Source organism: Leptodactylus fuscus, chromosome 5 (genome assembly GCF_031893055.1).
Source record: "Leptodactylus fuscus isolate aLepFus1 chromosome 5, aLepFus1.hap2, whole genome shotgun sequence".
Classification (NCBI taxonomy): Eukaryota; Metazoa; Chordata; class Amphibia; order Anura; family Leptodactylidae; genus Leptodactylus; species Leptodactylus fuscus.
In genome coordinates, this window is record NC_134269.1 from 90032317 (window position 1) to 90046519 (window position 14203).

A 14203-nucleotide genomic window follows, 5' to 3' on the forward strand; every position below is an offset into this window, starting at 1 on the left:
GTTTGGAGAAGGCACCCTTCACATCTCAGGGACCTGGAGCAGTTTGCCAAAGAAGAATGGTCTAAAATTCCAGCAGAGCATTGTAAGAAACTCACTGATGGTTACCGGAAGCGGTTGTTCACAGTTATGTCTAAAGGTTGTGCTACCAAGAATTAGGCTGAGGGTGCCAATACTTTTGTCCGGACCATTTTTAGAGTTTTGTGTAAAATGATCAATGATTTGACATTTTTTCATTGCAAGCAAAATAAATGAAGATATTAATACTAAAGAGTTTGTGCTTGCAATCATTTTCTGGAAGAAAATGAGTATTCTATGACAGAATTGCAGGGGTGCCAATACTTTATCCAACACTGTATGGCCAAAGTGTCTGGACCTAGAAAGGCCAAGCATACAGGGAACACCTTATAACAAAGTTACATCTCAAAAAGGAGTAATACTCAACTTCACACACCCTCTGCTAATCCAGTAGTGGTCTGCATTACCTGAATTCTGGAGCAAGAAAAAAAAAAAAAATTACAGTATATATATTGCAAGGCGACCAGGGAACCATCAGCACACAAAGGGGTAGGGAAGTGTTAATTTTGACTTCTACTAGAGTGTGCTGCTCAGCAACAAGACGAGCCAATGGTTACTACTCCATACTAACATGGTTTCAGAGCTAGAGAGAGAACTTAGCTACTACTGAAGTGAGAGGTTAAAGGGGCTCTATCAGCAAAATTATGCCGTATGAGCCCCACATATGCCTGAATAGCCTTTAAAAAGACTATGCAGGCACCGCTAATCTTATTTTTACCCCCCTCCAGTTAAAAAAATACCCTAAAAACGATTATTCAAGTGATACTTACCTGTGCACGGTGGGCGGTCATGCACTGTCCGGCGTCATCTTGCTGTCACGTCTTCCTCTTCTTTCTTCTTCCAGTGACGTCCTCCTGTCCTGGCTCTTCCACGCCTTGATCCTCTGTTCTTCCGGTGGGTTGTGTTCAAATCCTGCGCCATTTTTGTTGTAGTTCTAAGTACCTCACGAACCTCTTCATTCCGGAAGAAAAGAAGATGAAGGCGAGGAAGAGCCAGGACAGGAGGGCGTCGCTGGAAGAAGAAAGAAGAGGAAGGTGTGACAGCAAGAGGACGTCGGTCAGTGCAGGACCGCCCATCGTGCACGGACAGTAACAATAGAATAATCGTTTTTAGGGTATTATTTTAAAACGGAGGGGGGGGTGTTAAAATAACATTAGCGGTACCTGAATAGCCTTTTTAAAGGCTATTCAGGCATATGCGGGGCTCATACAGCATAATTTTGCTGATATAGAGCCCCTTTAAGAGACCTACAATCTATTATTATACTTTGTAAAGATTATGCATTCATACTGCCCACCCCAAGATTAAACTATGTAGGAAAGATCAGACGCAGCACTCCTGACAGGTATGCAGCAATCCACAGAGTACGTTACCGTACTGCTGCCAACTACACTAAACACATGGTGCCCACAGTGCACCTGTTCCATTTGCAGGATGCCAGCGCCATAAGAGTGCTTAAAATAAAGCCAGGCAGAGAATCTGACAAAACAAGAAGCAGCAGTATGGAAGTATAGTAACATAGCACTTTCTTGTTTTTCTTCTGTCACATTACTAATCTTGTGTCTCTGACACCTTCATTTCCTACCAAATAAACAATCACAATATTACAAGTATACATAACCACTATTAGAAAGCGAGACCACATGTAGTCCAACTAAGCACAATATGATCTTAATATAATTTCTAGCATTTTACCTAGATAACAATTCGTGAACAATTATTTTATGATATGCCACACCTGCTGTTTATATACTATGTTATGGCCTGGTTCGCATCTGCATTCGATATTCCGTTCAAAGAGTCCCCCTCCCGAACGGAATAATGAACGCATTAAAAAGTGGTGAGCAATGAAACCACACGGACCCCATAGATTATAATGGGGTCTGTGTGTTTTCCACACTAATAATGCGGAGAGAAAAGTACTGCAAGCAGCATGAAATGGTCAAACACAAACTAAAACCCAGAAACTTTTGACCAGATAGCAGGGTTCAATACGGTCCAGACCAGTATAATTCAATATTTTACCAGTATACATGCGCCCAGCAGAAATCTGTGGGGTGTGAGTTCAGCTGCTGCCAGTTTGACATTCTATGAAATTGATTTTACAGATAGCGTTTCGATGTATTACCATAGTTCAGCAAAACCACAATTTCCAATAAGAACCAATTTTCCGCAATGTGATGATGCCACCATGTAAAAATAGTAAGATGATGCCACTAACAGTAATCTATGAGGGTATCCAGGAAGGCTAGAATATGTACTTCTCTTCCAAGAAATATCCACATCATGCCCTACAAACAAAACACAGCTTAAGGTTAAAGGAGTTTCCCAGCATTGAAATACTGATGACCTAGTCTTCATGAATATCTGATCAGTAAGGGTCCAACACTCAGGATTCCCATAGATTTTCTGACTCAAGTGACACTCAGACAAGTTCCATTTCCAGCTTACAGCCCAATGACATGTGCTTTCATGACATGGACTGTGAATGGGGATGAGCTAAAGTAACTCAGCCACTATACAATGTGCTGCGTTGTGCTTGGTAAGCAATGAAGAGGCCATAAAGCTCTTCTGAATTGTGGGGAAGCAGGTTTCACACACACACACAAAATCTGATATTGATGACCTATTCATATCTGGGAATCTGCCTCCTCAATGTACATTTGACACTGCTAGGATCTTCACCATTCACTAGAAATTGGTTCACAGGCCCAAATATTCATCCTGGCTACACTACCAAAGTGAGAAGGGCTGTGAATGGAGCAGCAACCGAGCTAAAAAACTGAAGTAACTAGGTGTGAGTCTATAAATCAGTCCTACTGACTGAAGCAACTACATAGACTATGAAGGAGTACACAAAGTCAAACACATGTCCAAGTAGAACAAGTTCCAGATGCCAGGTATCCAATCTGCCTATCTTATCTGAACTGTACAGGTATCCATAGAAGTCTGCTGAAAAATTTGGCTACAAGGTCCACTTATACCCCAGTCACATAATACGTTTCCTGTAAGGACATGATGTTCTGTCTACTCATATCTTCACTCCTGACAGCCCGCCACCTCAAACAATATAATTTATGATTCATAATAGGTTACAAAAGGAAATACAAGTCCTGATGGACTAAAGAACAAAAACACCATATCATCTTAGGCATAATGGGTTAATTAGTATGTTTTACATTAAATACATGGGTGTGGGCACAGACAGAAGGAAACAAAAAAGGTCCCCTTTGTGAGTCACCTTCTGTTCTGAAATCAGACTACAATCTCAACTCATGCAAGACTGCTGACGTCTGACATTAGCACAGTTCTCACACCTACAGCACAGAGCCATGCAAAGACTCCCCTTCACGGCTTTATTTTTACCATATGTTAAGTAGCAGGAAAAAATAACTATGTAAGCCTACATTCACATTTGCGTTGGAGTCTCTGTAGTACACTCTGCTGCAATGTCCACCTAAAACTGGCAGACAAAGTCCTGCACGCACAGCTTTTACGGTCACCATTTTCAGGTTAACAATAACAGACACCCAGTGGACCCCATTAGTCCATAAGCAATCGCTGTTTTACTTGGTCTGCCACCAGACCAACAGAAAGCTTACACTGATGTGAACTTCTCTTGACTGGTCGATTTACTAGATTGATGTGAAGTCAGACCGCTGGCTTTTTTATTCTAAATAATTTCACATTATATATTAACAAAATAATATTGTCCACTTTAAACACCAACAATGAGAGACCAATAGTGTTTTTATAATAAAGTTATACAATTTCCAATATACTTACTGTATACCGTATTTTCCGGACTATAAGGCGCACATAAAAACCTACGATTTCCTCAGAAATCGTAAGTGCGCCTTATAGTCCGGTGCGCCTTATATATGGATGGAAGCGGCGGCAAAGTCTGCGTGCTGCTTCCATACATACATAAAAGGCACCGTAAGGGTGCATTCACACTACGGAACGCCAGCGTGCATCACAGCCGTACACGCCGGCGTGACAGCAGGGCTGCCGGACACTTCCCATTCATTTCTATGGGAGCCGGCATGCGAGCGCTCCCCATATAAATGAATGGAAAAAAGCAGTCCATTCATTTCTATGGGGAGCGCTCGCATGCCGGCTCCCATAGAAATGAATGGAAAAAAGCAGTCCATTCATTTCTATGGGGAGCGCTCGCATGCCGGCTCCCATAGAAATGAATGGAAAAAAGCAGTCCATTCATTTCTATGGGGAGCGCTCGCATGCCGGCTCCCATAGAAATGAATGGAAAAAAGCAGTCCAATCATTTCTATGGGGAGCGCTCGCATGCCGGCTCCCATAGAAATGAATGGGAAGTGTCCGGCAGCCCTGCTGTCACGCCGGCGTGAAACAGAACGTGAAACTTACCGAGCGGTGCAGGGTAGGCGGGCGGGCATTCAGGCCTCCTCTTCCTCCGATGTCCTGATCACTTCCTCCGGCGCTCGCTAACTGATAATGGCCTGGGCGCATGCGCAATATCATAATGCTTCTACTACGGCTACTGCGCATGCGCCCAGGCCATTATCAGTTCACGAGCGCCGGAGGAGGACGGAACATCGGAGGAAGAGGAGGCCTGAATGCCCACCCACCCTGCACCGCTCGGTAAGTTTCACATTCTGTTTCAGGGTTTTATGTTAAAAGGGGGGGGGGGGTAGTTTAATATAACTTTTACGGTTGGGCTCTATCAGCATGATTTTGCTGATAGAGCCCCTTTAACTCCTCGCCTGCCGAGCGCTTCCAATAGAAGCGGCTGGCACGCGGGGGGGTTAAGCGGCCGCTGGCAAAGTCTGCGTGCCGCCGCTTTCAATAACATATAATGCGCACCGGACTGCGCCTTATAGTCCGGTGCGCCTTATATATGAACCGAGACGGACTATAAGGCGCTCATGGGCAATGCGCCTTATAGTCCAGTGCGCCTTATAGTCCGTAAAATACGGTATATTTCTCAGTTTTCTAGATCTCTGCTTGCTGTCATACATTTTTCTTACAGTCAGTGGATAAAAATCAGTCCATGGTCATGTGATGGACAAACAGGCGTGCACAGCTGTATACCTGTGTGTATATCACATAACCGTGGACTGATCTGTATCCACTGGCAGTAAGCATAATGAATGACAATAAGCAGAGATCTAGAAAACCACGTTGAATTGATACAGAAAGTATATAGGAAATTGTAGAATTTCATTATACAAACAAGAACATTAGTCTCTCAGTGTTAGTCTAGAACTAAACAACCCCTTTAATATGCAAAGAATTTTTAGACCTAAATTTGAAATAGAATAATCAGTGAAAGGGTGTGAAATATACCAAAATAAAATATAACCTTTATGAAATAGCATTAAAAAGACTCTCAGATATATCTTACTAAAAACATCAGTTGGTCCTAAATAACAAAACCAATGTAGGAACACCCCCCGTTGGGGTGCAGCCTAAAGGCAGGGAGTATGGGGCCCGATAGCAATTAGTCCATAAAGTGCCTCAAATTCAATCAAATTATTGTAAGTCAATATAATGGCAGAGAATTAAGCACAATATTCCCCTGTGGAAGAATGTCCTATTCCCAGAAGATGGATATGGCAGCATGCCACTGGAGGAATAACATTACTCTCAAATATATTATGTTGGATGCTAAATTTGAGATAAAAGGTTAAAACTTTCTTCTAACTCTGTGCTCATAGAAGTGTTACAGTCCTTTGTCCTAGGCCTGATGCACAAGGCCATACTGGTGTACTGTTATGCCATTAACCCTTCCCTAGAGGCATTGCTTCAAGAGAAATATGGCATCAGCACATGGAGTCTGCCCACATACAGGATCCATTGACGTGTGCAGAATTCATTTGCTCTTCATTCATATTAATCCAAATAGGATACATATTGGTTATCCCACAAAGCAGCAGGTTGCTTTATTGCATGTGGGAAAATTGCAGATGTGTAGGTTCTGTATGAACGCAGAATACTTGAAGATTTATCAGCTCTCTCAACATCTCAGCTTCATAGTGTTATATTCTTCGGGAGCAATTGTAATTTTTTTTTTTTTTTTTTTTTTTTTTTAAAAAACACTGTTGTGACATTTCTGGTATTCCGCCTGGAAAGGTTTAACATAAGTGACATCAGAGTGTTATTTCACTTGTCAAAATGTAAGCATATATCCTATTGACCCAAGCTAAGCAGTGATGACTGATTACAAAGACACCCTACCGATATGTAGTTTTCAATTTAGTCAGAAATTTCCAGGCAGACTAACAGAGGAACAACACAGTTGCTTGGCATTCCCAATCACGTAACAGATCCGATGAAGATGTTCTGCAGAAGCTCATAAACCAACTAATAGCTGAACAGGAATGTGTATAGAAGACATTACAGCTACTCACAAACAACCAACTGCATAAAAAAAAAAAAAAAATACAGACAAGCAAGCCCTCATATGTGTAAAAGACGAAGTCAGAAGTTGTGTTAAGACTTATGCACAAGTGTTATGTAGGTCTGCAATAGATATTGCACCTCTGATTAAGCCTGGATTCACATGAACGGTGTGCAAATGGATGTGAAAAAAAAATTTCACAGCCATTTTGCACCCCAGGGGCACCCTATTTTCACAGATCTCTCATATATTTGATTGTAATGAGGGATCGATGAACAAAGACAAAAATAAAATAAATAGAATATTTGTCACCACACCTAAATATTAAAAGAAAAAAAAACATCACATGGCTGATTATAACGTTTGTGTGAATTTAGGCTTATGCTTGGCCAACACATTTTTCCCTTCACTCCCATAGTGACCAAAGATTCTCTAGTCGCCCTGTGACTCTCACTAATTTAAGGGAAGTTGAACTGCAATCTATGGGCTGTTATACAGATAAGAGAATGGTGGAATTATAGATACGTCTAAGGTGTCAAGCACAAAGCCCCATCATAAAACTTCATTGTATAGTCCATGAAATGATTCTCACAGTTCATCATTCGACTGCAACTACTAACCCTCCCAGTTCTACTAAACACAGCTCAGTTTAGTTCAGTAGAACAATGTGGTGGATCAAGTAATGTGGTTGTTGATGTAGCTGTAAGTACATTGCACAGACACTATGAAATCGTGTGCGATATAAACAGTAAAAGGGGTCAGAGTTCTCACACAGCTGATTAGCAGGGGTCCCAGGTGTCTGCCAGACCCCCTGCTCATCTTTTATTAATGATCAATCTGGAACATAAGTAACCAATAAAGAAAGAAATGGACAACCACTTCAACATAAACAGCAAGACCCCAAAAATCTATTGCTGCCTGTCTAGTCTGGAGTGTGAGCTCATGTTCTGTTCTTTCAATATCCCTGTGTAAGCATGCTGCTGCTCAAGACAGCTTAAGTTCTCATCCAAACTGGCCCTTAACGCTAATCCAGACAAACCATTTCCTGCATTGATATGTTTAGTACAAACAAACAAAAACAAAAAATTAAAATTTAGAGACTATGAAACAAGAGAGCAGAAGAGTCCTGCAATTGCCCATACCACAAATGGACAATTAAGGCCCAGTATTGGTTATGGTGCATAAGTTCTTTACAGCTACAAGGAGAGCCAAGACAAGCCCAGGCTGAAAACTACAGACGCACTACAAGGACTAGCAAGGCACTTCAAAGTTACAAGCAATGCATTGGATTTTGGCACGGAATCCTCCTCAAAATATGCCCCCTCACAATATAGGTCTATGTAGACCGCTAGCGTTCTTATTTTTGTGAACGGTTTGTTCTTGCTAGCGGAAAAAAATAAGCGAGCTGCCCTTTCTTCAGGCAGATTCCATGGCTGATTCAGCCGCGGCGTCTGCCTCGCGATAGCACCCTCCAGACTAGGCCCATTCAATTGGGCCTAATCCGGAGTGGAAAGCCGTGACGGGATGCCGTGCACTGCATCAACATTCGGTTGCGGCAGCCGCAACGAAATGTGTACATGATGAATCCCCGTGTGAACTAGCCCTTAGAAACCTTATCAGTCAGGATGCAGAATGTAGGTCCTGTGTGTCTAAGCCTTCTTGCAGACGAGTGTATGAATGATCAGTGGGCTATTTGAGTTTTTTCAAGATAGTACACTAACCAATTCATTTTATGGGCCTGTACACATGACCATGAATTAAATGGTTCTGTGTGGGGGCTGCATGTCCAGGCAGCAAAATATGGAAAAGGTCCTATTCTTCTCCTATTTTGTGGTCCTGCTTCCATGGCTCTTATTCATTGTATGAAAGGGGACGCTGACGCAGGGGCAGAACATGGATGTCATCCGTGTGTCAAATGCACACCGCACGTACCATTCATTCACGGCCACCGATTAGCACACAGTTGTGTGCAACCAGCATTAGGCTGGGAACAAATAAGGAGGGAGTCACAGTGGGTAGCTATCGCAAAATCTACAGTAGCAGCACAGCATATGAGATTTACAGAAATATCATCCATGTGCTGTGACTAAGACCTACAGCACAAAATGACTTGCACTGTGGATTTTACACCTACATCATGTTAATTATCACGATGGGTTTCATCATTTGCAATTTCTGCAGGTGAAACACAGCAAAAAAAAACCTATTGTGTGTCGTTTCGGTTGCAACAGCTGACAGAACACAATTCTGAATTTCCCATAGGGTCCACTCACGGAGTAAAATGGTTAGGAATTTGGTGTGCAATTTCAGCGCTGAAAAAAAGCCTCCCATTGACTGAAAAAGGAACTCACTGAAGTCAATGGGAGGCTTTTTTTTTCAGCGCTGAAATTCCACACCAAACTCCTCACCATTTTCCTCCGTGTGAATGGACCCTTAAAAAAATTCTGCAGTGTTAAAGGGATCCTATCTTGCCTAGGGAAAGCCGACTGCGCATGCCCGTTGGCCATGAGAAAATGGACGCTTCCAATACTGTGTAAGCAGCCATTTTCTCGTGGCTGGCGGACATGCGCAGTCGTCTTGCCCTAGAAGTTAGAAGACAACGCCGGAAGAAGACACAGTGAAGACCTCGTTCCAGAAGAAGATGGAGGCGGCGCTGGAGAGTTCTCTCACAACATTGGGGCCGCGCACCAGTGCTGCGAGAAAACTCATTTACATACCGAGAAAGATTGGAATTTCAAGCGAACAGCGGCGCGGAGAAGACAACAAAAGGTAGGAGAAGAATAGCCTTTCTTAAGGCTATTCCAACGTGTTAGGGTGAGTTCACACTGAGTACACGCCAGCTTATTCTGAACGTAAAACACGTTCAGAATCAGCGGCGTATAAAGCAGTTCCTATTCATTTCTATGGGATCCGGCATACGAGCGCTCCCCATAGAAATGAATGGGCTGCTTTTTTCACTACGAGCACTCCCATTGAAGTGAATGGAATGTGCTCGCGTGTACGGCTAGCTCTGCTCATGCCGAGCCGTATACGTGAGCACTTTCCATTCACTTCAATGGGAGTGCTCGTAGTGAAAAAAGCAGCCCATTCATTTCTATGGGGAGCGCTCGTTTTTCCTAGCTCCCATAGAAATGAATGGAAACTGCTTTATACGCCGCTGATTCTGAACGTGTTTTATGTTCAGAATAAGCTGGCGTATACTCAGTGTGAACTCACCCTTAGCTTTAAAAAAAAAAAAAAAAAAAATGTGTTTGAAAGATAGGATCCCTTTAAACTGTGAGTCCCCAACCTAAAGCTGTTCATACGCCCATCCATTGGCCAAACATTACCAATCTGGGCTAACTCACTAAGCTTTTGTTTTTACCCTGACTGGGCAGTTTAGTTACCAATGTTGATGGAGGGACTCCCTCATCAATTGCCCAGTCACATCACTACCATTAAAAATCCAACTTGCAAAACTCTAACATGCCAGCATTTCTTTTTTCAAAAAAATAAGTTGTAGTTTGAGATAAAGGAAAAAGTGGGTTCAAAAGAAATAAAATTTAAGAAGAAAGACTCCTAAATCCACTTCTGCTTTTGGCTTAAAAAGAAAAAAAAAAAAAAAAAAAAAAAAAAAGCACTAACTCGTGTGGTGGCATTTTTAAAAATAAAAACCACTATATATGAAACCACCCATAGGATATGTTCCCACTGAGTTTTGTTGTTTTTTTTGCAAGCTGAATAAAATCTGCTCCAGGAATTAACAGGATTTTTTATTTTTTTTTACGATGCAATTTTTGACATTTTATTTTTTAATGTAGCTTTGTTATGCCAGCACACTGTATGGACCTGGAAATCTGTGTGGTGTTTTTTTCTGCCTCCCATTGAAGTCAATGTTTTGGGTTTTTTTGGGTTTTTTTTTTTTTTTTTTTAACAAGACGAATCCACTTGAGGCTAAGGCCCCAGGAGACATCCCGCAGCAACAAAAGTGCTGCGGGAAAAACCACGGCGGCAACACACTGCGGTTCTTCCCGCATCGCTTTACACAGGAAGTTTGCAGCGGTTTCCTCTGCGGACTTTCTGTTACAATTATAACTATGGGGAAACCGCCGGCGTTTCTTTAGGTATAATTGACATATTGCAATTTCCAAAACCGTGCTGGTTTTGGAAATCGCAACATGTCCGCACCACGGTTTTTACTGCAAAGTGGGCATGGGATTCGTTAGAATCCCATTGACTTTGCCCTGACTGTAAAATATAGCAATTGTTTCCGCCACAGGGCAAATCACGAGTTTACATCCCACGAGGCCCGGTCTGAAGACGGTAGGAATAAAAGCAACATGACCGGACTTCTACTAATTCCACCTGAAATGAAGGGGAGGGGAATTTTTGAGGCGGGTTCCACCTCAAAATCTTCATGCAAAAAACTTCAGGGTGAACTCACACACACCACTGGGTGTGTGTCGCCGAGCAGCAATTGAATGGCACAGACGGCCCCATTGATTGGTACCAGTGAGCCCAATCCATAAAAGGGAGTTTTGCTCATGGACTATTATAAGGTCTGGTGTTTGGGACCATAGAGATGAATGGGTCAGTGTGTTAGCTGTGTACATTAGCCCTAAACCTGAGGATCCTTTTCTTGCAAAGTTTATTTAAAAGCAAAAAAAAAACCAAAAAAAAAAACCCAAGGATGCCCTCGCTTCTCTAAAAGAGGACCTTTCATGTCCTCATGCACATGTACTTTAATAAACCGCTAGAAAGCTGACTTCAGTGCACTGTCGCCTTACACGTTATATGCCCTGGAGATATTGGCATCCCTCCCCACTGTTAGAAGGGTGTTCCTGACAGTCCAGCGTCTTCGCTGGGCTGTGAGGAATGCGCTCTCTGACAGTACAAGGCTACGTTACAGTGCTGTCAGGGAACATGGGGAGAAAGCAGTATTCTCACAGCTCAGCAATGATGCTAGCCTGTCAGGAACACCCTTTTGACAGTGGGGAGAGATCTGTGCCAAAATTAACGGTACTAATATCTCCAGCCCCAGGACATACAACGGGAAAGGCGACAGTGCACCGAATTCAGTGCACTGTTGGCTTTCTAGCAGTATATTAAACCATATATGCATGAGGACATGAAAGGTCCTCTTTAAATTTACTATTGGTGGCAAAGAAAACAACAGTTTTTATACAATGTGGTGCCATAGCCTAAATGGGTTTTCGCATTGTAGGACATCATGGCATACTGATAACTGGAGAGAGGGTCTGACTGCCATCAATCATCAGAATGAAATGAGTTGTATCATCAATTAAGCACTGCAGCTGCTATAGAGACACTGCCAGTGATTCGCTGTGCAGGGAACTACAGCATGTCTCCATTACATTACTGGGGTATGTTTCACTTCCATTCACAGCAGGTGGCCAGGAGCACCACTATGTAGGAGAAATACTAAGGGATCTTTGTGCCTTAATTCTAGAATAGACCCTGTACATTATTGAGACCTCCAGAGGAGGGGTCCTTTAGCACAGACTGATGTTTAAGTAGGAAAGCACCAATCAACGATACAGGAAACTGATCAGTGCTTGTTTGCAGCAGCCTTTACATAAGCTGATGGAAACTGTATGGGGGAGGAACGGTTCGATTATGTCAACAATGAACCCCTAGGGGATATGTTGCCGACCAGTAAGCATTTTAGTACCCACAGATGAAAGAAGCGATCAGCCAACAAATGAGTGCATCCTCATTGGTCAGCTAAGTGCTGCCCAGTTTACAGGTCATAATTGGGAATGGGAGTTCTTGTAAACACCTATCCGCCTACGTAAAGGACTAATACACTACCTTATGCAGCAGATCTCCACTTTGGCTATTAGTGCAGGGTCCCAAATGATGATACTTTGCCGGAAAACTGTAACTCACCAGCATCTGCAATACGGAGGGCAGGGTCACTACCATGCAAGGGCTGGTGGAAAACATGTGATTTTATGGCAATAACTGTACAGCATCTTTAAGGCTGAAGCAGTGATCAGGAAGAACTTAGTGCCAGAAGATGGATGATCATACAGCCCGACACCCATTTGTGAACTATTGCTATGGAACAGCCCTGAAACGTTTTACCAGAAGAAACCGTACCAACATCAGAAAACACAAACCTAATAAAAAGGCTTTGGAAATGTTGCAGTACATCTCTTTACATACAAAATCTTCCCCAGGGCCTCCGACTACAGGAGTCTTCTGCTGTGGTCCCCTCTAAATCCTGGGCCCAGAAGTGACTGCTACCTCTACATGCCCATGAGCTACACCTCAGTCCTGTGACAGGAATAGTTGGCTGAACTACAATAAAAGAAAATACAGTAGCAGCACAATAGAAAAGAAAGCCTAGGTAAAAGATCTAAGTCTTTGTTCACATGTGTACTGGAGACAGCTTGTAGAAGGACACACCAAAGAACTTGCCAAAGAACTCTGCTGTAGGTTTATCCCATGTGGCCCCAGCCTAAGGTTGCAAACCATAAAATGACTATGACACATTGAAAGAGACCCCCTCACCTTAGGGGCACCCTAGTAGTCCCCTATGTGACTGGAAATGTGGGTCTGTGGGGTGAGTCAGTAAACAATAGCTTGTGTCAGGTGTCCACCCTCCCATGTACTTGGCAGGGTGAAGGGGCCTGACACTAATGACAGGGGGATGATGTGAGGACACCGAGGGGCAGACAATAGCGCCTAGTACCCAGCAGTCTGACAGAAAGGCCCGGGAATAGTGGCGTCACCTGGTATGTGGAGGTGTCAGGAGCAGCACCGGATTGGGGAGTGTCACAGGGACAATGGCTGCTTCCCACCTATGTCCAGACGGCTGCAGGCTCCACCGTTCGGTCCTGTGCAGATCTCATAGAGGCTCCAGGTGGCCGCGCTCAGCCCACAACCTGTAGTCCAGCCCGGGCCCCACAACCGGCGCTCACCCAGCACTTCCTGGGTCTGTCACTTCTCAGCCCACAGGGCGGTGGCGGATGCCGGGACTAGAACATCCAATAACAGCCAAAGCTCCAGTAAACCATTTACCCTCCCGGAAGCACCGACTAGACAGGTGCCTAAAAAACAAGCTCAAACTCCGTTGTTTCCGGTTACTCGCTCCGCCCCGGTGTCCCGGTTTCTTTCCTCACACACAACGGGGCCGAACCGGAAACTCCCCTAGCAGCTCCGCCCTAACCTCCCGCACAACAAGGAAAGGGGCGTGAACCACATGGGAAGACGACGTGACGTCATATGACGCTACTTTGGATTGCGCCGCTAGAGGGCGCCTCATGTTCTGTATTTTCTATGTATTACGATTGTTAAATGGCGAGCCCTTCCGCACGCAATACATTTGTGTACAGGTACCGAATACCTCTTATAGGAGACGTTGTAAATTTGCAGCCCGAAGCAAATATCATCTATGCTAACATACCACTAGAAATAATCAATGGTCTTCAGTGCTAAGTTGCTTGCCAATACTAAAAATGGCAACGCAATATATTGGACGCACTGCGTATTTTCGCGTCAGAAGTACGTCTACGTCCTCCCTCTCCATAGCGACCGCTTCTGTAGTTGCTATGCGGAAACATAAACCAAGTGGCTGCTTTAGCAGTATGGCGCCACCTAATGTTCTGTATAGACAACTACAACGAGAAGATAATACAGTTTACTAGATGCTGCCCATTTATAACACAGATAAATCCCATGATTATTATAAGATCTACCGCCATCATTTCACTAGAACTGGGTGGATTATGGAAGCTTTTTCCT

General features: G+C 43.5%; 1 protein-coding gene across 4 annotated transcripts in view; it reads right to left on the bottom strand.

The window, feature by feature from the left end:
* The window catches only part of CSNK1G1 (casein kinase 1 gamma 1), a 71260-nt gene extending 57658 nt beyond the window's left edge, over positions 1-13602 (bottom strand). For all 4 annotated transcript variants that reach the window (XM_075273711.1, XM_075273710.1, XM_075273709.1 and 1 more), the window contains exon 1: positions 13192-13602. The gene's annotated coding sequence lies outside the window, so the exon portion shown is untranslated. The remainder of the gene's footprint in view (positions 1-13191) is intronic.
* Between the last annotated feature and the right edge of the window lie 601 nt (positions 13603-14203).